This window comes from Giraffa tippelskirchi, chromosome 3 (assembly GCF_054371585.1).
Source record: "Giraffa tippelskirchi isolate mGirTip1 chromosome 3, T2T-mGirTip1v1.2.pri, whole genome shotgun sequence".
Classification (NCBI taxonomy): domain Eukaryota; kingdom Metazoa; phylum Chordata; class Mammalia; order Artiodactyla; family Giraffidae; genus Giraffa; species Giraffa tippelskirchi.
In genome coordinates this window covers 155,431,698-155,458,233 of record NC_137277.1, presented here as the reverse complement: position 1 = coordinate 155,458,233, position 26,536 = coordinate 155,431,698, and the positions used below count along the sequence as shown (strand labels likewise).

The window sequence follows — 26,536 nt, the reverse complement described above, 5'->3', positions numbered from 1 at the left end:
CGTCTAGTCAAGGCTATGGTTTTTCCAGTGGTCATGTATGGATGTGAGAGTTGGACTATAAAGAAAGCTGAGTGCAGAAGAATTGATGCTTTTGAACTGTGGTGTTGGAGAAGACTCTTGAGAGTCCCTTGGACTGCAAGGAGATCCACCCAGTCCATCCTAAAGGAGATCAGTCCTGGGTGTTCATTTGAAGGACTGATGTTGAAGCTGAAACTCCAATACTTTGGCCACCTGATGCGAAGAGTTGACTCATTGGAAAAAGACCCTGATGCTGGGAAAGATTGAGGGCAGGAGGAGAAGGGGACGACAGAGGATGAGATGGCTGGATAGCATCACCGACTCGATGGACATGGGTTTGGGTGGACTCAGGGAGTTGGTGATGAACAGGGAGGCTTGGCGTACAGTGGTTCATGGGGTCGCAAAGAGTTGGACACGACTGAGCAATTGAACTGAACTTTTTATTTACCAAGCTCCTTAAGGACAAATATATTGTGGTTTCATTGACTGTTAAGTATTATAGGGATTTCCAATGGGGAACAAGAAGGGACTTCTGCAGCTCAAGAGGTGAGAGAGTGGGGGATCTTCCAGGTGGGTTTAGCTTTCAACATGCAGAAAGCCCAGGCTGATGGCAGCCCAGACAGGATGGTAAGAATAGAGATGCTCACAACAGCAATAGAGAGGGGCACGCAAGGCATCAGGAATAATAACAACAACCCAACAATAGCAATGAAAGTGACAGTGAGAGTAACTAAAATTTAATGAGTACAAAAATTGTATCGGGCAGGGTACAAGCTTCCAGAATGAAAAAAATGTTAAGGCATGTATGGTCTCTGCCTCAAAGAACTTACAGTCTAACCAATAAGAAAAACAAAAGTTGAATAAGTAATGAAAATAAACCTAAATGCCACAACAGATGAGATCTGAAGAGTTAATGGCATGCAGAGCCAAGACATCTAGCCCAGTGGAGCAAAGAGTCCCCAGAGAAATTGATGACTAAGCATGCATCCCAACAGCAGAAATGGAGAATAAAGGAAGGGGAGGTGACAAGAGATGAGGCTCAGAAATACTTATGGGTGTTAGCTGATTTAAGGTGAACACAAACATCAGAATTTAATTTGTGCCTTACCAAGCTGAGCAGAAGCACTTACTATGTCACATCTAAAGACCAGATTCAGGTAGTCATAGATAAACACGAAAAGACAACTGTCAATTCATTAGAGTCATGACTACTTTTGTTTCATTGCCCAGAATTGTGGGCTCCACTAAGCTGATGCCTCACTGATCTATTGATCTGTACTTTCTGTCCATAAGTCGTAATATGTTTGAGTAGAGTATTTTATTTCTGAGAAGGTAGCATCAGCCATTATTTTCTCCAAATGAGGAAATTTTAAGACATGACCAAAGGTAAAAAGACAAAAAAAAAAAGCTTCCACGTAAGAACATTTTAAAAGACTATAATTAATGACTCTACAATGTCAATTTCTTGGGTTGAGGTCGCAGGCCATAACACTCTCTCTGGGAGAGAACTACAGCTGCAAGCCTCTTGCATATACTAATAATTTTGAAACTTATTTTATCTACTGATCTAAATCCCCAATCAGTTACTCCAAGTCACAAAATACTGATGATAGTCATAACAATTTCAAGTTATTCTGAAAAGTATTTGCCACAAACGTTTCTTGAAATATCACATAAATTGGCAGGCAGTAATTTTTTCCATCTGAGATTTAAGATTCATCAACGTACTTCAGTGACATGATTTCGTATCATTTATAGCCTCCTGTGCTTCATGAGTGGCACTAGTGGCAAAGGACCCACCTGCCAATGCAGGAGACCTTAGAGACAGTGGTTCAAACCCTAGGTTGGAAAGATTCCCTGGAGGGCATGGCAACCCACTCCAGTATTCTTGCCTGGAGAATCCCATGGACAGAGGAGCCTGGTGGGCTAGAGTCTAATAGGTTGCAAAGAGTTGGACACGACTAAAAGGATTTAGCATACATAGCATACATAGTCACCTGTATCAATTTCCAGTTCAGTCTTCTCCTATTTTTGGAGCTCAAAATAATGTCTGATGCCAGCATCTATCATTTTTGCCCTGGGCATATGCATAATGGTATGGCATCTGCCTTGATTCAGAAGTGTATGGCCACACCTTTCTGCTCTGATTAGCTCTTGATGTCTAAGTTACTCTCTTTTCTTATTATGTTCTCTCCTATCACAGGTGAGATCCAGCTGGTAAAACACAAAGAAGCCCCATCCTTTGTACCAGAGCACTGTAGAAATGATGCTGAAATGAGTGGTCTGGTTTTATATCCAGTATAAGAAGCAGCTCACCACCATTTTGTTGCTTCTCTAAAGGTGAGCACAACAAACTCCTCATTTGAATTATATCAATGAAGATAACATTTTCTGAACTCCAACTCTAAACATATGGTCTGTCAAATGATTTTTATATGTGATTTATGACTTTATGAAGTCTTGTAAAGCTGAACAACTGAAGTGCATTATCAAATAGTTAATGTATCATTTATTAAGAATAATAATATCACAGGATGCCAGTACTTATGAAAACAATAATTATTGAATTCAGCATGTGAAGCTTCTCCTTTAATATATACTATAGAATGGAATACATGAAGCTTAAACTATTGATCCCTAAAGTGGATCATAAATGTAAAATGTACTTCTCATGTTATCTTTACAAAAGGCAGAGTTCCAGCTGACAGAGTTCTAACATGGCAAACTCTTTCCTGTTCTTTCTCTGAGAAGTTAGAAAAGAAATATCCATCATTACAGCTGAAGCAGGTTTGTTTTTTTTTTTTTAAGAATATTATAGAGTTTACAAGAAGCAAGGAGGAAGCATAAAGACAGACAGATGAAGGTGGGAGGAAAACGTTATGATCCAATCAGACATCCTTTATTTCTGAAGAATAAATTATGTGGTTTCCTACAAATGATAAAAAGAGAAGGAAGGCACTTGAGTGTGCTGCCACAGAAAAGGCTTTTAAAAGCCATCAGTTGATGCTGATTCTAAAATCCCTAATAAATCACTTTGCAAACTGCATGTTATGTTTAGGTACATCACACAAACGTACTGTGTAGCACATGGATGCACTCCAAAGGCTGTTCAAGTTACCGCCTCAGAAAGAAAGGGCAAGACTGTGTCAGCCATGTTCCCTTCCAGCACACTTCTTGGCACACTGTTGTGCTCACAACAGCATTTGTTTAATGAATAAATAATTTACTAGGTGTCCCTTTACACACGCTGGAAATAAGGTCAGCCTGACTCAATATTAAAATAGAAAATTATAAAAAGCTCTGAACTCGACTTTGGAGGCAGGTTGGCATAATGAGTGATTTTCAAAAGAAGGTGCCGTGCATTCTCTTTCATCTCACTGACATTAATCAACATGATTGCAACCAGACAGCATGGACAAGATACTGTCACATATTCCAACATGCAATCATCAAGAGCAGTAGTGTTCAAATGTTTCTGTGTGATATGGGTCAGGTTCAAAATAAACCCAATGACATTTAAAACTGTGGGTCTGAAAAGGGAGCAAGATAAACGATACTGCTGAAAACTATCCTGTGACACTATAATTTCTCAAGAAGTAAAGGGCCTTACAAAAGGGAAAATATTTTGCCTCATTAAAGAATAACTCTCAGAAGGTCTTAGGTTGTCTAAAGAATTTTCCCTTAAATACACACACTTATAATTACAAGTTAGGCCTTCACCCTCAAATTAAGAAAACAAAATAAATAATATAGAATAAGACTTCAGCTGGAAAGATTACTAAGCCCTGGCAACATTCTTTTCTCTTTGTACAGAGAAATAAAATTCGTGTAGGTGAAGGCTGATGCTTCATTATTAGTCATTATTAGAGTTTTCTCCATGTCCTTCTTTAGAATGCTAATTATGTTCACACACACAAAGTATGCATTTTAAACTGTTCTAACTAAATTTAAAGATAAATTGTAAGAAAAAAGTAACCCTATGGAAAAAGTACCCTCTTATTACAGCATATGGGTTTTAGCTCTGTATACTTATTCATATTAAGAAATGAATCACTGGATGTCTTACAGGAAAGCCTGGCCTTAGTAATCTCCTGATCCATTTATCATCAGCAGATGCTCACCCGGGGTGCAACCTGAATGATTGCTCCCAGAAAGCTCATAATTGCTATAATTAGGGTCACATGACCTTCAGCTTGTCTTGCTTAGGAAAAAAAAATTAAAAAGCAGATGGCCAAATATTAGCATTTGAATGAGCACCAGAGGTTCTTTAGATGAGGGGAGTTAAAGTTAAATGCACCAGAAAGCTGTGAATGTCTGACCTCAAAAACACTTAAAAGAGTAGTTTATGCTTTTTTTTTTTTCAATTGTCCACTCTGCTCTCTTCAGGGGCCCACCTTCCTTTACAAAAGCCAAATCTGGGCAGTCCTACCCCACTCATCTACCCAGCAACCAGGCTACTACAGAGTGCAAGGAAAGAGGAATGACTGTACTTAAATCTTTCTACTTTGAATTCTACTTTTTCTTCATTTTAGAGTATCAGTTCAGTTCAGTTGCTCAGTCATGTCCAACTCTTTGTGACTCCATGGACTGCAGCACACCAGCCTTCCCTGGTGGCTCAGTAGGTGAAGAATCCACCTGCCAAATGCAGGAGACGCAAGAGACTCTGTTTCCATCCCTGGGTTGGGAAGATCCCCTGGAGAAGGCAACAGCAACCCACTCCAGTATTTTTGCCTGGGAAATCCCATGGACAGAGGTTACAAGAGTTGGACATGACTTAGTGACTAAACCACAGCAGTATATTTGAAGAACTAAAACCATCCCCTGAATACTTTTCTTAAGAAACAATATTTTAATTGTAAAGTAAAAGGGTTAGTCGCTCAGTCGTGTCTGACTCTGCAACCCCATTGACTCTAGCCCGCCAGGCTCCTCTGTTTATGGAATTTTCCAGGCAAGAATACTGGAGGGGGTAGCCATTTCTTCCTCCAGGGGATTTTCCCCACCCAGGGATCCAACCGGGTCTCCTGCATTGCAGGCAGATTCTTTACCGTCTGAGACCCTGGGGAAGCCACATTCATTTTAAGGGCAAATACAAATTAAAAATAAGGGGCTTAATTCTCCCTGTTGAAAATAAGCTTAGAGACTTCCCCCTTTCATTTTTCTTTTACAGTTTCTTCCGTTATCCTTTTCATACACATGTAAATCTTCATAATGGGCTAATTAAGTCTCAGGCCAGGCTCACATTCAGAAATGTTTTTTCAAAGACCTGAGAGACATCTTTTTGAAATGCAAGCCTCAAGGGGTAATAGCTCCTCTATCTCCCTCACTGGAGAGTATTAGAGCCTAATTTACGTTGGCTTCTTGCTCCAAGTTGTAAAACTACTTCCCGTTATAAAGGTACTAGAAGCCTCTCTCTCCACAGAAGAAAATCAATTAGCTAACACAGATGGTCACCCCAACTGCCAAGTAAATTCAGTCCTCTTACTAGAGGACTAGTTATTATTTATCTTGAAAGCTTCTATGTGACAGGTTGTATTTGCTTGGTATTTTAAAGGTTGAAATTTCTTTTGGTCTTTGCCGTCTCTTAGTGGATTGCCTCTGGATGCTCATCACATTCTAATTTAATGCTTATTCATTAACAAGAGTGTTTTCTTTGTCTACTAACTTTGTGGAAAGGATTTCTGGGTCGAGAGAGGTTTTTGTTTTTAATTATATTTCCCCAACAATTTCAATTCCAATTAACCCTTCTCCCTGGAGTGGAGGTCTTTCAGATAATTTAACAAATAATTCAAATGGTGAAATTCCAAATTTCCCAAGTGAAATTTATTAAAGCAATAAAATATTTAATTTTACTCTTTCATTTACCTTTAACTGCAAACAAGCTTGGTAATATTCATTCCAAAACAAAACAAGTCCAGATAGCATGAATGTCAGTTGGAACATTTGGCTCCCATGTGTCAAGATACTGGTGTTTATTTTTTCTTCTAAAAAAACCTAACATAAAACATAATTTTACTAACGGAAGCTCTTGGAATAGACCCTCAGATTATTTAAGCACTGTAAGATGTTTTAAAGTAACTTCAGTAATTATTAAGTAACATGGATATTTTTTATGTTAGGAAATACCTGTAGGAAATAGAAGAAAAGCTGATGACTTTCCACTGGAACATCTATATGATATCTTAACCTGAATATATAAGTACAATTTCTCGAACTCATTTTACCTAGCCTACATGGCTTGTACATGCCTCAAACTACTAATAGGAAGAGATTTACATCTTCATTTCCAAATACTTAAAAGAGGTAGAGAACCCCAAAAGGCAATTATTATTATTATGTGATATTAATGCCAGAGGGCCTGTTAGATCTCTGAGTCCCTAAAAGAGATGAAATTTGAAAGTGTTTTGTACTATAAAGTTGCCAACCAAATTAAACATCTTACTGACCTACTTTTTCCATATTTCCAAATTTACCTAAAATTCTTACACAATGAAAAAAACTTAGAAATAAAAAGAACAAATCGCTAAATTAGAGAAGGGAATTCTTATGTTACTTTCCCTAATGGTGAGGTCCCCCTTCCCTCCACGGACGCACACATGTTTTCTATCCCTTTTGTCTAATTTAGTCTCCTTTACAGAACTGATAATTCTTTATGGCTGCCTAAGGACCCCTTAAAGATGCCAGTATAGGTATTTTTTTTTTAAGTGGACTAATGCATTCTAAAACTTTCCTCTTGTACCTAGAGAGCTACTTCTGGCAAGGCACTAACATGTGACAATAAATTTAAGCACAAGGCTGAAAAAGTTTCCATTCTATATGTAAAACATTTTCAGGCAAAAGATATCAAGTTCATTCTCATTTATCATTCTGAATATGAATATCTTATACATAAAGCCACTAATGAATACTATGCACACACATATACCATAAGCAAGTAATTACATTTGGGTAAATATATAGTTTTCTACTTATTTTTATCCCCCCAGAAACCTGTTCTATATTTTTAAGAACTATTAATATTTCATTTCACAGAGGAATTTGTTTTTTGTTTTTTTCCCCTGGTGGCTCAACAGCAAAGAATCTGCCTGCAATGCAGGAGATGCGGGTCCGATCCCTGGGTCGGGAAGATCCCCTGGAGAAGGAAATGGCTACCCACTTCAGTATTCTTGCCTGGGAAATCCCACAGACAGAGGAGCCTGACAGGGTCCATGGGGTCACAAAAGAGTCAGACATGACTTAGCTTCTAAAAACAACAACAACAACAAAAAGATTTCACAGAGGTATAGTCTATTATAAAAATTGTGTCTGATTTAGTGATTATCTCTATTCATAAAATGAAGATGATAGTAGTTAAAGTTTCAAACATCTATTTATATTCTAGAAGTTAACTAATACACTTTCTCTATATTTGAATTATAAACTTTATTCAACAAATATACAACTTTTACTGAAAGACAGAAAGAAGAGAGGGAGAAAAGGAGAGAAAAAGAGAGAAAGAGACAGGGTAGATATACAAATATAGACACAGATGTATGTGTATAATATAGCAAGGTTTTATTTTTTATTCAGCTCTTCAAACCTATTTTAAATAAATTTAAGTAGTAGAAAGAAAAGTAAACAAAGTCTCTAAAGCAACATTAAGTTGATGGTCACAAGATATTGAATAATACGGAGTGAAACCAGATCCACTTTGGTTTATTAGCACAAAATGATTTTCCAACTAATAACTAGAAAGAATGAGCTCAGAAAAGGCAGACACTTTTATCTGCTTTAATAAGAATGGCCTATAAAGTATGCCCCAAAGCAAAGCCCTTGTGCTGTTCATTGGCAAAACCGTCCAACGTTAGCATGCATATCCATGTATCTATCTAATGTATACGTATTATCCCTTTTTCTATTATATGTATATCCCTTTTTCTGCTATGATGATTTTTTTATCCTTGGATGAATAACTGATGAAATTTAGTAAGTCCCATGTAGATTCATAGAAGTTGAGGAACAAGAAAGCATATCCGTTTTTAATAATATAAAGTTCTTACTTTGCAATAAGTAGGCCATAAAAGAAATAAAAGATTTCTAAATGAATGGAATCCTTCTTATATAAGAATAAAATGTACTTCTTATGTTTTTAAATTCTCCAAACTGCCTTAATAAGATAGGCCCAAATAAAGTCATGATATTCTTTAAAGAAATAAATGGTCTGCAAAAAGATTAGCTGTACCATTTTTTGGAATGGCATTCGTTCAGATGAATTCAGGAAAAGAATAAAAATCAGCTGGCCCCTGACTTAAATCCATAGGATTGATTTCCTAAGTATGAGGTTTGTATGAAAACATATCCAAGGGGTTGTCTCTTGTAGCCATTTGATACTACATACATTTAGCTAAGACAGAAAGAATCAGCTAGAATATTTTTTTTCTCATGTGGGAAAAACGTATCTGTTATTTGTTATTTAAGATATTTCCAGTGGGTTGTGTTTTCCTATTTGTCCTCTGGGGCATCAATAAGCCTATTTCCTCGCTATGTTAAGACTTTGTCAAAAAATAAAAGAACAATTCTGGAAAAACATATTCCTGAGGTATTTCACTGGCTCACATGAGGTGATTGAGAGGTTGACAGCAAGTTTACCTCTCACCCCCACCCCACTCTCCTCCCCACCTCTCCCATTCCAAATCATGTCATGAAGCTTATTTGTTGACTGTCATGTTTGTAACAGGAAAGGATTACTTTTAATAAAAAAGGAGAAACTAAGTACTTATGATGCTTCAGATTTCAGAAAGCTGCACAAAAGAAAGCAAATTCTCCAACAACTAACTGGCCTTTCCAGTCTATCAGCTTTGTATCTCTCCTTAAAATGGTAAAGAAATAATTCGGCATTCTACAAATCTTTCCAGAATCTCAAATTCACTTTATCACATATCAATATAATAACTAGAATTCCAAATATGTTTTCATCCATAAATATATTACATTATGCTCATTGTAGGAATAAAGTAGAAAGACAAAGCAATCACCCTTCTCATACCTTTACTTTTTTAAATTCCCCAAATTAAACCAAGTAATTATTTCTGCTTCAAATGTCTTTTGTGTGATGTGTTTAAAGTCCTTGCTTTTTTGCTCAACTCTCTTCTATCACCAAGAGAAAGAATACAGGACGTAATAATTATTATAACATATATACACACATATAAATATATAAATGGGTTTCCCTGGTGGCTCAGTGGTAAGGAATCCACCTGCCAACGAAGGAGATGCCAGTTCCATCTCTGGGTCGGGAAGACCCCCTGGAGAAGGAAATGGCAACACACTTGAGTATTCTTGCCTGGGAAATCCTATGGACAGAGGAGCCTGGTGAGCTACAGTCCACAGGGTTGCAAAAGAGTCGGACACAACTTGGCAACTACACACACACACACACACACACACACACACACACACACGCACATATTTAGCTTACAAACATGTAATAAAATTGTTTATTTTTGCTTCTATACTTTACAATTAATTCAACAAGCATTTTCAGGGTGTCCACTCCTACAAGACCCTACCAGGACAGAAGGCACAGAGAGAAGACCTCAGATTCAGAGTTGCTAGGGAAGATAAGACATATCTGGAAATAATCATAACATATAACATGAAGAAACAAGGATGAATGCTATAAGAGATGTGTGAACCACCATGAGGCGAGTTAGAAGGTAAACAGAACTTCTTGAGGTGGTAACTGAACGTTGACTATGTAGCTGGTCAAAGGCTTGTTTGTCTTTACTCTGGAAAGCAAACAACTGCAGCTTACTTGTAAGACATAAAGGTGTCCTGAAAATAGCATTTTACACACTGTTTTTTTAAGTGAAAGACTGCTTAATTGTAAAATATGCTGCTTAGTTTGTTAACAGTATCTTTAATAAAAGTTACAATACCACTCAGTAGAGCATAAAGAAATTACTTTCTGATCAGTTTAAAAACAAAACATTTATATTTGGCCTCTTCTATTTTGTATTTTATTTTATGACAATAATTTAAAGATTTTCATTGGTTTTATTCCATCTTGGGAGAAATACCAGAAGGTATTACTCATGTAAAAACTATGAAAAGGAAAAGAACTTTGATAGAGAATTTTAAAATGACTTGAGATCTTCCCTATTTAAGGTCCATAACTATACATTATCTCACTTAATCCTTAAATGAAGTATAAGTTATTTTTATTCCTGCTTTAAAGATAAAATAATAAAGTCAGACAACTTTTCTACAAGGCATAATAATTCAAGTCAGAGGGATAAACTAGAATAAGAAGAGAGATCCAGGTCTGGGCAGAAATAATGAGATATTGAAAATAATCTGAATGCTCAACAATGAGTAAATGGTAAAAAGAATTATGGAATAGGATGAAATATTACACAGTCATTAAAACTGTATTTTCAAGAAACCAGGAGTAACAAGATACAAAGTTTAACTTCAATTTTGTGAAAATAAACAAGTCAAAATCTGGAGGGAAATACACCAAAATACTGGTCGCAGTATAATAAAAAAGAAAACAAATTAAAAAAATGAACTCACCTTGTTTTAAATGGTAAAAAGTGTGGTGTAAAGCGTTTTTAAGACTCATTATCAAGTTTGACTTTATAGTTTCCGAACTTGACTCTGATTCTCTTTTGTAATAACTTGAAATTTAATTTTTTTCAATCTAAATTCAGTAATACTATATTTCATAGAATCTAAGATACAACCCACTGTAAGACACACTTGATTTGCCACCTAGAAAGAAAAAAAAAATTGCTGATTTAACTATGGTAGTTTTTTATTTTACATAGTTTAATGTAAAAATGTGTATCTTAGAGTTGATGAAATACTTCATGGACATTTAAAATTTTTTATTGAGGTATAATTGACATACAGTTCAGTTTAGTTCAGTTGCTCAGTCATGTCCGACTCTCTGGAACCCCATGAACCACTGCACGCCAGGCCTCCCTGTCCATCACCAACTCCCGGAGTTTACCCAAACTCATGTCCATTCAGTCTGTGATGCCATCTAACCATCTCATCCTCTGTCGTCCCCTTCTCCTCCAGCCCTCAATCTTTCCCAGCATCGAGGTCTTTTCCAATGAGTCAACTCTTCGCATCAGGTGGACAAAGTATTGGAGTTTCAGCTTCAACATCAGTCCTTCCAATGAACAACCAGGACTGATCTCCTTTAGGATGGACTGGTTGGATCTCCTTGCAGTCCAAGGGACTCTCAAGAGTCTTCTCCAACACCACAGTTCAAAAGCATCATTTCTTCGGCGCTCAGCTTTCTTCACAGTCCAACTCTCACATCCATACATGACTACTGGAAAAACCATAGCCTTGACTAGATGGACCTTTGTTGACAAAGTAATGTCTCTGCTTTTTAACATGCTGTCTAGGTTGGTCATAACTTTCCTTCAAAGAGTACACATCTTTTAATTTCATGGCTGCAGTCCCATCTGCAGTGACTTTGGAGCCCCCAAAAATAAAGTCAGCCACTGTTTCTACTGTTTGCCCATCTATCTGCCATGAAGTGATGGGACTGGATGCCATGATCTTAGTTTTCTGAATGTTGAGCTTTAAGCCAACTTTTTCACTCTCCTCTTTCACTTTCATCAAGAGGCTCTTTAGTTCTTCACTTTCTGCCATAAGGGTGGTGTCATCTGCATATCTGAGGTTATTGATATTTCTCCCAGAAATCTTGATTCCAGCTTGTGCTTCTTCCAGCCCAGTGTTTCTCATGATGTACTCTGCATATATGTTAAATAAGCAGGGTGACAATATACAGCCTTGACATTCTCCTTTTCCTATTTGGAACCATTCTGTTGTTCTATGTCCACTTCTAACTGTTGCTTCCTGACCTGCATACAGGTTTCTCAAGAGGCAGGTCAGGTGGTCTGGTATTCCCATGTTTTTCAGAATTTTCCACAGTTTTTTGTGATCCACACAGTCAAAGACTTTGGCATAGTCAATAAGGCAGAAATAGATGTTTTTCTGGAACTCTCTTGCTTTTTCGATGGCCCAGCGAATGTTGGCAATTTGATCTCTGGTTCTGCTGCCTTTTCTAAAACCAGCTTGAACATCTGTCAACATTATATTAGTTTCAGGTGTACAACATGATTTGATATTTGTTTATATTGTGAAATGTTCACCACATTAAGTCTAGTTAACATTCATCACCATATACAGTTACACAATTTTTTTGTGTGTAAGAATTTTAAAGATCTAGTCTTTTAGAAACTTTCAAATGTGCAATATAGTATTATTAACAGTAGTCTCCATGCTGTACATTACATCCTACAAATTATTTTATAACTGGAAGACTGTAAATTTTGACTCTCTTCTATATCTCCTTTATCCATTCATCCATTAATGGACATTTAGGCAGTTTCCATATCTTGGCTATTGTAAATAAGGCTGCAATGAACATGAGTATGCATATATCTTTTCAAATTAGTGTTTTTTCTTTCCTCAGATAAATAGTCAGTAATGGAATTGCTAGATGATATGACAGCTCTATTTTTAAATTTTGAGGAACCTCCATGCTGTTTTCCAAGTGGCTGCACCAATTTACATTCCCACCAACAGTGCACAAGGATTCCCTTTTCTCCACCTCCTCTCCAACGTTATTTCTTGTCTTTTTGATAATAATCATTTTAGCAAGTATGAAGTGATATTTCACTGTGGTTTTGATTTGCATTTCCCTGATGATTAGTGACGCTGAGCATCTTTTCATATACCTGCTGGTCATCTGTATGTCTTCTTTGGAAAAATGTCTATCATATCCTCTTCCTAGTTTTAAATCAGAGTGTTTGTTTTTTGCTATTGAGTTATATGTGTTTCATATATATTTTGGATATTTGCACTTTACAAGACGTATGATTTGCAAACATTTTCTCCCACCTGGGAGGTTGGCTTTTCATTTTGTTCATGGTTTTCTTTACTGTGCAGAAGTGTAAGCACAGTTCTGATATTCCATTTTAAATATAGCTATCTATAACTTGGGGCTTCCCTGATAGCTCAGTTGGTAAAGAATCCACTTGCTTTTATCTAGCAATACTAGTCATTTTACTCAGTTAATATTATTATAGAAAATGAAGCTTTTCTATGAGGCAAACTTCTTTTATCCTGAAGCAAAAGATGTAGCTCTAGTTAAGAAAAGAATAGTAATTTTCATTATATATCATATTTTGTGTTGAGAATCTGGTTGTTTCTGGTGAACTGATATATCCTTCAGAAGCCTTGTTATATCTAGCTGCTTTTCCAAAACATAATTTAGATAATTAATTACCAAATTTAATTTAAATATCTTTTCATTCTCAGCTGGAAAGAGAAACAATACAATATATTTGATTGGGAAGACTTTGTAATATGAGAGATTTAAATATGCTTCCATTTCTATGAACACTGTATATTTTAATCAATATATTTATTTTGGAGTATGTAAGTCATCCTGACTTTTCACAGTTAGACCAAACACATTTAAATTATGTTCACACTCCCAGAAAAGAAATTCTCCATATAGAAAATGAATACAGGATTAGATTAAAAGGTTTTGTGTATTACTCTTAAATAGTTATTTACTTTTCTATTTAACAAAATGTTTTTTATTTCTTTTCCTTTTACATGTTTCTTTTCAGTTTTTTGATCCTTTCTGAATAGTGGCCAAAATGAAATGAGATTTCAGGTTGTGATATTGACCATACAAACCACAAACAAAAATACAAAAGGAAGAGAACAAAATAAAATTTACTTTTAATTAAAATTTAAAAACAACACTTCATATTCAATCTTGTGCATTGAAAATATTCCTGATTAAAAGATTTCTACTTTGCAAAAATCTCATTCTAGCTGTTATTTTTTACTGGCAGATGGGTAGAAGCTAGCAGGGAAAGAAGAGTAGCAAAAAGTCCAAAAAGTCTTACAAGAATTCCATGTTTAAACGTGTGCGAGTTTACATAGAATATGCTTCGGAGTGAATATGAAAGGAAACCAGCCTAAATGTTCTCAATAAGTTCAACTCCAAATTATATGAACACAAAATGAAACAAATGCAGATTACAAATTTCACTCACACTTTTATAGACATGTTCCTTTTTCTCTTTATTAAGTCACCAATTATCAATAGGCATGATTCCAACATATCTTATTTGCTACAGTCTATCCAGATTTCAAGGATAAGAAAGCACAGTTTGTACATGAAAAGGAAAAATAATAATAGTTTGTGCATCTGTGTGTGCACATGCCCGTGCACATGCATGTGAGACAGATGTGTTGGGGGTGGAAGAATGAGGTCAAAATTGAGGCCAGAAAAGGTAACATATTTGCTGTGTGCCTGCTTTGTGTTGCGTGTGTGTGCTAAGTCGCTTCACTCATGCCCAACTCTGTGAGACCCTATGGACTGTAGCCCACCAGGCTCCTCTGTCCCTGAGATTCTCAAGGAAAGAATACTGGAGTGGAATGCCATGCCCTCCGCCAGGGGATCTTCCCAACCTAAGGAATGAACCCGAGTCTCTTATCTCTCTTGCATTGGCAGGTGGGTTCTTTACCACTAGAGCCATCCTGACACTGCAATTTGAAGGCTAAATACTTGATTAATGTAAACACAAAGGAAAAGCCAATGTTTTTCTTTCTGTTAAATTATTAACCAAAAACCCACACAAAAAGTTTAGCAACACCTGGCATTTTGCTCTTTGATTAGCAACAAAAGCAGTTACTTTATTCTGAGTTTAGTTGTTTGTTTTTTGTTTTTTTTTTTTTAACTATGAATACATGTTCTAGAGAAGAAAGGAGGAGGGAATAAATGAAATTTTAAGCCTATTGATGTCAGCGCCCTCTAAGGCTCTGTTATTATTCTAAACTCCATTAAGCGAGTTTTGAGTCTCCCCTAAAACCAATTAACACGGAAACAGAGCAAAAGAATGGCATCTTAAAACTCTGCTAATTAACTGAACTATGCAATTAATGAGCAATTTTTTCAGCTCTACCATGCTTAGGAAATGTGGCTACCCAACTGTAGGCTTCAAAAGTACTTCCCTGCAAACTCAGAAAGCTGACCATTCTTTAAAACACTAGCCAGCGTTACAAAGACGTAATACTTTTGATATGTTTATTAAATGAATGACTTAAAATTGGATCTTTTCCAAAATTCTGCAAGTAAGGCAGGTAAAAGAAATGAAACCTGACAATCAAAAAAATACTAAGGAAGAAAACAAACACTGTTCAGGAAAACATGTCTGCAAATCTGAAATGTATCCAGTTTTCACCAAGTTACAACTTTCTTATCACAACCTGCAAAAGTACTCTGACCCAACTCTACAAAGGCTCATCAAGCCTCTATTTTATTTCACAGTTAATTCAGAATTAATATATAAACACATCACCAACCTTAATTCCAGCTAGCAGTCACAAGACAGGTTGAATCAGATCAATAAAATCTGAAAGATAAACAGAATAACATATCATAAATTAAACCAATTGAATGATTTAGTCTTTTACTTTAGTAAAAGAGAAGATGAAGTTACTTGAATCCTCACACATAAAATTTACTGGCTGACAATACATCCACATCCATTTACAAGAGATATATCTTCTAGATTTTATTTAAAAACATGTATTAGATGTGCAAATTATATCCTATTCTATTTTTAGCAGTTTCTATTTAAAATAGAGCAATGCTTATGCTTGTATTCTAAAACGTCAACCATAAATATTTTTTAAACAAATTCTGTGCTGAAAATACTACCACTTATCTTGAAAGATGTTTAATTAAAAATAATAAAACTGATGCATTCAATCCTTAATCTAACTTAACATCCACAGACAGTTTAGAGATTAAAAGTGCGGGATCAACAATCTGTTTGACTGCTGCAGTCCATGGGATCGCAAAGAGTCAGACACAACTGAGCAACTGAATAACACAGCAATCTGTTAAAAGGCTGCTGCTGCTGTTGCTAAGTCACTTCAGTCGTGTCCGACTCTGTGCGACCCCATAGACGGCAGCCCACCAGGCTCCCCCGTCCCTGGGATTCTCCAGGCAAGAACACTGGAGTGGATTGTCATTTCCTTCTCCAATGCATGAAAGTGAAAAGTGAAAGTGAAGCTGCTCAGTCGTGTCTGACTCGCAGCGACCCCAGGGACTGCAGCCTACCAGGCTCCTCCACCCATGGGATTCTCCAGGCAAGAGTACTAGAGTGAGTTGCCATTGCCTTCCCCTGTTAAAAGGCAACAAAAGTCAAATAAGACGATTCCAATAGCAACCTAGCAATCTTCTCATTATTTTCTTACACCTAAATCTTGCCACCAAATCATGCTGCGAAGTGTGTTGTCAAGTGGAAGGAATGAGAAAGTAAACCAAGGACAAAAGCAAACCCAACTTCTGTTCCAAAAGTTAGCCAGTATTTTGAACACTTAGTAGAGAAAATGACTTTACAATGAAAGAATGAGATTCTTGGCTTGCTTCAGGGAGCATCCATGGATAAATCTCCAATTTTAAAAATATAATCAAGTTAGGTTCTAGAAGTGTGTTTGTGATTAACTGGTTAGAAGTTGGAATATGTTCCACGTGGTATTGTTAGAAATGGTTCATTATTAGACTCAGAGGTTAAGTCCAAAAGATAATTAACCTAAAATCATGATTATTTTAAGAAAAGAATAGTTTAAAGTAATACTCATATATTCAAGATAATATGTTAATTAGCTTGACTGTAGTAATCATTTCACTATGCATATGTATATCAAAGCATGTTGTAAACCTTTAATATATACAATTTTATTTAAAAATATAAAAGAAATATTAGTAAAAATGATTGAAAATGAAATTCTTTTTTAAAAAAACTTGTTATTTTATATTGGGGTATAGCCAATTAACAATGTTGTGATAGTTTCAGGTGAACAGTGAGGAATTCAGCTTCACTAGTTCAATTCAGTCGCTCAGTTGTATCCGACTCTTTGCGACCCCACGGACTTTAGCACACCAGGCTTCCCTGTCCATCACCAGCTCCTGAAGCTTGCTCAAATTAATGTCCATCGAGACGGTGATGCCATACAACCATCTCATCCTCTGTCATCCCCTTCTCCTCCTGCCTTCAATCTTTCCCACATCAGGGTCTTTTCTAATGAGTCAGCGCTATGCATCAGGTGGCCAAAGTATTGGAGCTTCAGCTTCAGCATCAGTCCTTCCAATGAATATTCAGGACTGATTTCCTTTAGGATGGACTGGTTTAATCTCCTTGCAGTCCAAGGGACTCTCAAGAGTCTTCTCCAATACCACAGTTCAAAAGCTTCAATTCTTCAGCGCTCAGCTTTCCATCCCATTCAATGATGCCCTAGCTCTGCAAACTTCAGTTTTTGACAGTGTTTGGGATATAAAGGCAAATACTAACATTGCATTAAAACCAATGTGGAGTAAGAAATGAGGATGAGTGTCCAATTTGGCTCTTAGGTTTGAGGGCTGGTCAGTACCCACAAGCACACATATCCCATTATTAAGTAACTGTGAGTTTCTAAGAATAAAATACAAAGTTTCTTTTTTCTTTCAATTTGTGTGCATTATTTGTCAAAAGGTGGCTAAGTTAATACCTAAATACTTTTTATGCTAATTAAACAAAACTGTGAGGTATTTCTTTCAGCCTAGGGGTGCCATGAAAAAATTACCAAGATACTCAGAATGTCATAAACTTAGAAAGTCTGGGACACTCTCTGTTAAGCATAGTATTTGGTTTTGTTTCAATTTAGTTCCACAAATTTAAAGAAAAGAAAAATTAGGAGAGATTTTATTTATTTATTTATTTTTAGAAAAAAAGTAGTAAAGAGAGAGATATAAAAGGAGAAGGAGAAATTATTTTCTTAAAATCAGAGGAAAAATACTAGGAGACTGGGAAGGACAGTGGTTCAATACACTGCACATATGTGACTGTGTGTCCATGTCCATGTACATGTGCATGTTCATGCGCAGTTCTGGGCATGCAAGAGGTAGCTAAAATAATACACATGAACACCAGGAAGTGAAAGACAAAGAACCAGGAGTGGCCTACTGTACATGTATACATGTTAACCATAGTGACCATATGTCACTATTCCCTAAGAAAAAGTGGTTCCCCTAGTTGCTTGGAGTCGAGGAATGACTGCATAGAACATGTTAATTTATGTGCAGTTTTAAGTCTCAATTTACCATTTGATCACAACTGCTTCTTGCTAAGAGTTTTTGGCATACTAAATTGACATCCTGATATCTTTACACTCAAATAGATTGGATTTTATCTGTTCTGCATAAACTTTCAAATATATGTGTGCATGCTCAGTTACTCAGTTGTGACCCTTTGGACTGTAGCCCACCAGGCTCCTCTGTCCATAGGATTCTCCAGACAAGAATACTGGAGTGGGTTGCCATTTCCTCCTCCAGAAGATCTTCCCAACCCAGGGGTTAAGCCTTCATCTCCTGTGACTCCTACATTGCAGGTAGATTCTTTACCCACAGAGTATATATTCAAATATATACTGTCAAAAGTGAAAGTCAGTCAGTCATGTCCGACTCTTTGTGACCCCATGGACTATACAGTCCATGGAATTCTCCAGGCCAGAATACTGGAGTGGGTAGCGATTCCCTTCTCCAGGGGATCTTCCCAACCCAGGGATAGAACCCAGGTCTCCTGCATTGCAGGCAGATTCTTTACCAGCTGAGCCACTAGGGAAGCTCATCCTGTCAAAGTAAAACCTAAATGAGACTTGCAGAATTTTTTCAAAAGTCAGGCTTTATAATTCACGAACCTGGCTGCTTTATATGATCCATAATGGCCACCTGATGGAAAGAGCTGACTCATTGGAAAAGACCCTGATGCTAGGAAAGATTGAAGGCAGGAGGAGAAGGGGACAACAAGGACAAGATGGTTAAATGGCATCACTGACTCAATGGACATGAGTTTGAGCAAGGTCCAGGAGTTGGGGATGGACAGGGAAGCCAGGCGTGCTGCAGTCCAGGGAGTCAGTCATGATTGAGTTTCTGAACAACAAATGTGACTAGGAGAATATTCTGACCTACCCCCATCACTGTCCCATCAACCCATCCCCCCAAATTTTTATTTTCTTTTCAGTATAGCAGATGTGGCACACAAACTCTGTTTAAGATATCAGTACTATTTCAATTATGGGAACTTTGTATTTGAACTCATTGGCTTAGCATACAGAAGAATATCAATAAGTAATTGTTAAATGAATGAAGGTGCTTAGTGTACTTTTCTGAGGCTGCTGTCAAATTTAAAGAAATGGTTGAAAATTCCCCTTTTAGCAGAGATAAGGAAAAATATCCCATCCATGACCCACCTGATTTGCATTGAAAATGTGTAATATAAAAGTTCTGAGGGAAAAGAGGTGTTCCTTTTTGACCTGGTGAACTCACATTGTCTAGGGAATTTTGTTTGCTTGTTTGCTTTTCTTATCTTAAGGGCAGCACATCCATTTGCAGTGCCTGGAGCAGCTGCTTTGTAAAAAATTCTCTGAATCTTTTATTTCCCCACTCAACCCAGTTACTATTCTGTAATCTTCACAGAATAGTGAAGATTTATGTTGCCCTAAGGCTCAATCCTCACTGTGAACATCTGCCATTTCACACACAGAGGTCAAGACTTTTTGTGTAGTATTTTGCTAAACAATGCCCTCAGCATAACTCAAATGAAATTCTTTTCAGTAGGATTCAGCATCTGCTTTTAGGCAGCTTAACTTATCAGCATATTGAAAGCACCACTTCTTCATCCTCTGAGTCTCTTTCTCACACCAAAAAGGCAGGGAGCGTGTCAGAAAATAATCTTCAGAATTAATTGCTAAATCTTTCTTTCCCCTCTTTATCCAATGAGAAACAATCTTACATTGGTCTATTATACATCATTTTGTGATGGTCAGGTTGAATTATAAACTCGATACCAGGCAGCAGTATTCCTGTTTACATCTCACAAAGAATAAAAGTTGAAAATAATAGACATATTTTTGCTATTAGATTACGAACATCAACTCTCAATTGAAAAACCTTTCACATTTTCTGTACTCTCCCTTCTTAAAGTTACACAAGAGTCTCAATGAAAAGAAACTATAACTGCCTGAGTCATAGAAAAGTTACTGCTTGAGCTTCACTTGACATACAAATGTAGGGAATACTACAGTATGCAAATTAAAATTAAAAATAGATTCTATTTTTTAAAATATATTTAAGTGGTTATTATTTAATAGTAAGTACAATCCTTATATTTTAAAACACATAACAGTTTAAAAAATAGTATTGTTTACTATTTCAAAGATCAAAAGCTCTTTGCCATCTAAAAGCTTAGTTAGAATCTAGTGGGATAGAGGTAGTTATGAAAAATCAAAAGACAAAAGGCAATGATACAAAGCAGAATATACCTTTTGTCACTAAGAAATATCAACAAAGAGCTATGGGACACTGGAGAACAAAGGAGAAAAATGAAATTCTATTATACAAGGATAAGGATTCAGAGGTGCATTTGAGTTGAGCCTTGAAGGAGGCAAAGGATTGTGATAGGTGGAGAGAAAATGGAAATGAGACCAACTCAGACAATGGACTCAGACAAAGGACTTAGCAGTAAAAAGTAATGAAAAAAGCAAAGACCAAGGGGTATCTGGGACCCCATCTAGCTGGAATATAATACACAAGAAGAGCAATAATTGGGTGAAAGTCCAGGTTGGGTTTGTATAGGCAGAAACAATCTTGAATGACAATCTGAGGAGAATAGAGAATTAAATATATTAATTTTGCCCACTTGGAGAAGGAAATGGTAACCCACTCTAGTATTCTTGCCTGGAGAATCCCGAGAAGGCTGGAAGGCTATAGTCCATGGGGTCACGAAGAGCTGGACACGACTGAGTGACTATCAGTCACTCACTCAATTTTGTCCACTAAAGTGAACCACTGAAGGTTTTCTATTCAAGAATGACATGATTAGGATATTTAAGTGACATCACTGTGTAGACTGGATCAGAAATGAGGAGATATTAAACAGTAGACCATTTAGGTATCTTCTTCAGAAGTCCAAGTGGTGGGTAATGAAGCATCAGTTTGTGGAGAGACAGTGTTGATGCAAAGAAGGAAGAAGGCTCCAACTACTGCAGATGCAAGCATCTTAGACTGCTCAGGCTATATAACAAAATACCATATGCTGAGTGACAAATATATTTCTCAAAACTCTGGAGGCTGGAAGTCTGATATCAAGATGCCAGCTCAACCAGGTTTGGGTAAGAGGATTATAGTTAGTTACCCTCTCACTCTCTTCTCCCATAGTCATTGTCATATTAGGGAGCCACCTCTGTGACCTTGTTTAACATTAACAGACAAGAATACTGGATTGAGTTCCCACTGCCTCCTCCAGCAGACCACATTTTGTCAGAACTCTGTGCTATGACCCGTCCATCTTGGGTGGCCCTGCATGGCATGGCTCATAGCTTCATTGAGTTACACAAGCCCCTTTGCCATGCAAGGCTGTGATCCAAGAAGGGGAATATTCTGAAAACCTTATTCCTAAATACAGTCACATTGATGGCTTAGGGCTTCAACACATGAATTTTGAGTTCACTCCAGGGTAGTGTATATAAGCAGTGTGTGTAACCTATGGGACTTAGGAACTGGTTGGCTATGAAAAGGCATGTGACAAAGAGCCAAGAGAATTCTGAGGGTTAGACACAAACAGACCCCCATAAAGATGCTGTCATTCTTAGAAATGGGGAAGGCTAAAGGCAGATCAGGCTGCTGAGCAAGAGGAGAGGGTGATAGGTTTCTTTTTACACACATTAATTGTGAGTTTCTGGCAGGATAATCAAGGGAAGGTACGCATCAGACAACTAACTTATTCATAAAGGATAGATTTTATGTGATATGCAAAAGAGTGAAATCTTACCTAACACTGAAGGAAAACAAAAAGGAATGAACATTGTGGAGATAATAACTGGGCTAAAATACATCCATATAGGATCAGAAACGTATGTTCCAAATTACAGAATTAGGTTGTCTAGCCAGCCCACATTATTGCATATTTAATCACACTTTTCCTTGATACACAGGTATAAGATTAATAGAGCACTGGCTGTGTGGAAGCTCATATTGTTCACAATGAATGCCACATCCTGTCTGCCCAGGCTGTGGGCTGCTCTGGGTCAGCGACCCAGCAAATCCATATTTGTATCTCAAGCACTTAGAGTAGTGTATGGCACAGAGTCGGGGATCTATAAATGCAGAATGAGTCACTCCCGGAGAAAAGAGGCTGAGTCATGGGCACTCCAACTAATTTCACCTCCAGACTTTGTATTGTTCACATAAAATGACATCGTCGGAAGAGAGGCACTAGCTATGATGCCTAATGGAATGTTCCGAACACATAAGCGGACATGTTCCCTGTAGCTGCTGTGACAATGCTTGGAAGTAGAGATTAAGGGTAAAGAGGACCAGTTCCACGCTGGGATTTTGTATCTACTGTCACTACACAGGGGGGAAAAATGTGACACAGCAGCTCAGCAACTAGAAGTATTAATAGCTACCCATTTAAGTTGAAGAAGTTTTAAATGCTCAATTATGGAGTCTGTTTTATGAAAACTACAGTACTATCTCTAATACAAAAACAATAATAGGAGACAATCCTTGTTAAATATAACCCAGACATTGTACAAACTATGTCGCAAACATTATTAATTTAATCCTCACAAGAACAAATAAAGCAGACATCATTATTTCCAAGAGGAAACTAGGCTTATAAAGATTAAATACATAGTACCTATGTATTGAGCTTTCCCAGGTGGCTCAGTGGTAATGAATCCATCTGCCAATGCAGGAGACTGGGTTCGATCCCTGGGTTGGGAAGATGCCCTGGAGAAGGAAATGGCAACCCACTCCAGTATTCTTGACTGGAGAATCCCATGGACAGAGGAGCCTGGCAGACTATAGTCCACAGGGTCACAAAAGAGTCAGATACAACTTAGCAACTAAACAACAACAATACCACCTATGGATTAAGATTGCTAATTAATTAATTTTATAGAAATACCATTTATTAAGGCAAAAATGACAAATTTAGTCAGAGATAAGGTGAAATACATACATATCTGGTATATGGCCTGTGTATATTTATATATGCCTTTTTCACCTTTTGCTTTTAAGTTTAGACACTCACGTGAAAGTCACTCAGTCATGTACAACTCTTTGTGATCCCATGCACTGTAGACTGACAGCCTTCTCTGTCCATTGAATTCTCCAGGCAAGAATACTGGAGTGGGTGGCCTATCTCTTCTCCAGAGGACCTTCCCAACCCAGGGATCGAACCCAGGTCTCTAGCATTGCAGGTGGATTCTTTACACTCTGAGCCACCAGGGAAGCCCTTAGACACTCATGTGTCTGTGCAATTCCTTACAGAATTCTGGCATAATCAAATTCAGGCAGAAACAATAAGGGTAATGCTTTGAAAACACTGTAAGAAAACAAATGACAGAATTTTGAAACAGAAAGACCCCAGACTCCTGTAGTTCTAAGCATTTTTAGCGGGACAAAACTTTTGGAAGATGCAGCATTTATTAAGAAACGTTTTGCTGCACATGTACAATTGAATCTCTTTGCTGTACACGTGAAAGTAGCACAAAATTGTAAATCAATTATATCCCAATATAAAACAAAAATTAAGCTATGATGAATTCCAAACTCAGAAAAAAAAAATATAAACTTTCTGCTGACACTACCTCAAAAGTCTACAGCAAAAGGGTCTAATATATTTTTATCCCAGATCCTTCCTTTTTTTTTCTTCCTTGTAATATTTGTGTTATGGATGTTAAACATATAAATGGTTTAAGAAGTTGATCTATTCAAGGCTCATGATGAAAAACACCAGTAAAAAGTATGGTTTATTGAGAGCCATAATGCATCTGAATAATGCTATATTTATTTTGATAATGAGATAGTAGAGTTGAGTGAAAATGGAATCAACAAAAGCCAGTAAGTTTATTTTCTGCTAGAAAACCTATCTGCTAGCTTAGATCATTAGTCTTTAAAATCTAAGGTTTCCTTTGAAATGGTTTTATAGCAAAGTGAATGCATTGTCAACTACTTGTTCAAAATTTTTAATGGAGCACCTTTTGATTAACACTTGGATTTACAGCTGAGATTTGAAAAGATGTGAAATACGTGTGAGCACTCACTGAGCAGGAGGTATATACGCTAAGTCTAACATCAGGATGCTTTTTTCAAAGATTAATCCTACAATCTAGATTTTTTTTCTAATTCAGAAAGTACACATTCTCCTAAGATTATCAAAAGTCATTTTGTCATCTCGGTAAAACCTGAATTTCAAAGGAATGAACAACTATAAGGTAATCCTTAAACAATGAAATAAATCTGTTCCCCAAAGCTCTAATTTCCTGAAAACCCTAGTACATGCACTAAGAAGCCAAATTGGAGCATTCCACACATTTCTGGACCCACTTCTCTGAGTCAAAAGCTTTCTCCAGGGTGAATCCAGATATATTTAACTCCTCTAGATGTTGTTGTTATAAATAATTTCCAGCATAATTTAACTAATTTAATAAAAGATGTCAAACCCTCAAAAAGAGGTATAAATGGATTGACTTCAGAAATAAAGAAAATTTTCATCAATTTTAATATTCTTGCTGCATTACATGCTTTATACAAGGGACCAAAAATGAGGTCAGAATTTATATATAACAACTGAAAATCCTATTTCTGGAAGAAATACAGCTACAACAAAAGTTAGGGTTTCCTATAAGTCTAAAAGCATTCATGTAAAAAACATCTGCTGTTACCACATGTAAAATGTTAAGTAGTTTTTCAGACTCTATCATCCCTCAACTGTCCTAATTAAGGGTTAGAGCTTCAAATGTTCTCCAACATAAAGTGGACCAAAAAGCAGTACAGTAGAATAAAAATAGCTTAAATTAACTGCACATCTTTTCCCTACTCTTCACATACAGGTAGTCCTAGACTTATAATCTGTTAACCATTTATTTAAAACTATATGGAAAATATTACAAACGGTGGTTAAATTCCTAATCCAGTCTAGTTAATCCTTACTCTAACTGAAGTAGTACTGCATAGCTAATTTGAATGTTTTATGGTCTGACTGTGATCCAAGACACGGCTTCATTATTTTATTGTAAGAATGTGTTCCCAAGCAAATGGAATACACTAGGGAATTAGTTATACACTTTATTAACTAATGACTTTTTAATTTTTTAAAAAACTTTTATTTTGTATTTTCAACTAACAATGTGATAGTTTCAGGTGAACAGCAAAGAAATACAACCATACATATACATGTATCCAGTCTCCCCCAAACTTCTCTCCTATTCAGGATAAATAATGATTTTTGAATAACTGGTTCATGGCAGGCACTTTTCTAAGGACTGGAAAATAATGATAGGCAATAAGTTATGGAAAGTTTCCTGCCCTTTTAAAGGTTGATTCCTCCAGTGAATATAAACACATAAGAGAATGATGACCTCTATGAGGAAAATAAAGCAGGGTAGGGGGTGAGTGAGTGAATTGTGGTTGGAGCTTTCTCCGTCCCCAATTTCAGAAGCAAGAAAGGGGTAGAAGCTGAAATGCCACTTACCACAGCAAGAAAGCTAGACCCTCATCTGATGCTTTTCAGATGAAAATATTTCAGCAGGCAGATGCCTGACCTACAACTGTCCTTAAGTTGAAAAGTATAAATATAACAAATACATTTGAATTCTGAAAGTGCACAAAAAGTACAAATTTGGGAACTAGTGTGGGTTTTACTAATAGTGTTGGTACAACATGAAAACAAACATCTTGTATGTACAGGACATTAGTTTTTCCACATACACAGTTTTGCTTAATCCTGTGTTGACCTAGATTCAGTTGACTCTGACTCATTATCAAATATGACACCTGCTTCCCAATGAAAGGTAATCTCTAGTAATGGGTTATTTTCAATTGCTAGCTTGCCAAATTGTCGAATGTCATGCAAGAAAGTAAATAATCCAGAGACCAAAGGAAACAAATAACCTGATGTTTGATATCCTCACGCAATGAAATGCTTCCAAATAATAACATGTGCTTCATTTCCAAACTTTTAACATAATCAAAAAAAAAAAAAAGTTACAGAAGGTGGGATCTGTAATCCATCCATAAAGAACTGATGAACTCTTCTTGCCTGGGCCAGGGACAAAATCATTTATAATACACCACTGATTGATAAAATTCCTCTCGGCACACACATCTTCAACCAGTTAACAGAGAGGGAAATAAGCTTTGACAGCAGTTGGGCAACACCGAAACGCTGTCCCCTGTGACTCACATGAACGCAGCCGGCACCAGCCTGTACAGCAGGTCACCTTGTCACTTCTCAGAGCACTCAGTGCTTGATGGACCCAGCGCCACAGCAGAGTAACTGTACACAGCCCTCAGCACTAGAGAAAGTCAACAGGCCCTTCCCTGTCTGTCATGGGGAACCCAATTATCAACTTGTGTTGTGTGTGAGTCTGGGTTGCAGTCATG

General features: G+C 36.9%; 1 protein-coding gene across 24 annotated transcripts in view; it reads right to left on the bottom strand.

Annotated features, from left to right (window-relative positions):
• The window catches only part of MAP2 (microtubule associated protein 2), a 294,336-nt gene that overhangs the window by 205,407 nt on the left and 62,393 nt on the right, over positions 1 to 26,536 (bottom strand). For all 24 annotated transcript variants that reach the window (XM_081582662.1, XM_081582653.1, XM_081582659.1 and 21 more), the window contains one exon: positions 15,403 to 15,452. The gene's annotated coding sequence lies outside the window, so the exon portion shown is untranslated. The remainder of the gene's footprint in view (positions 1 to 15,402; positions 15,453 to 26,536) is intronic.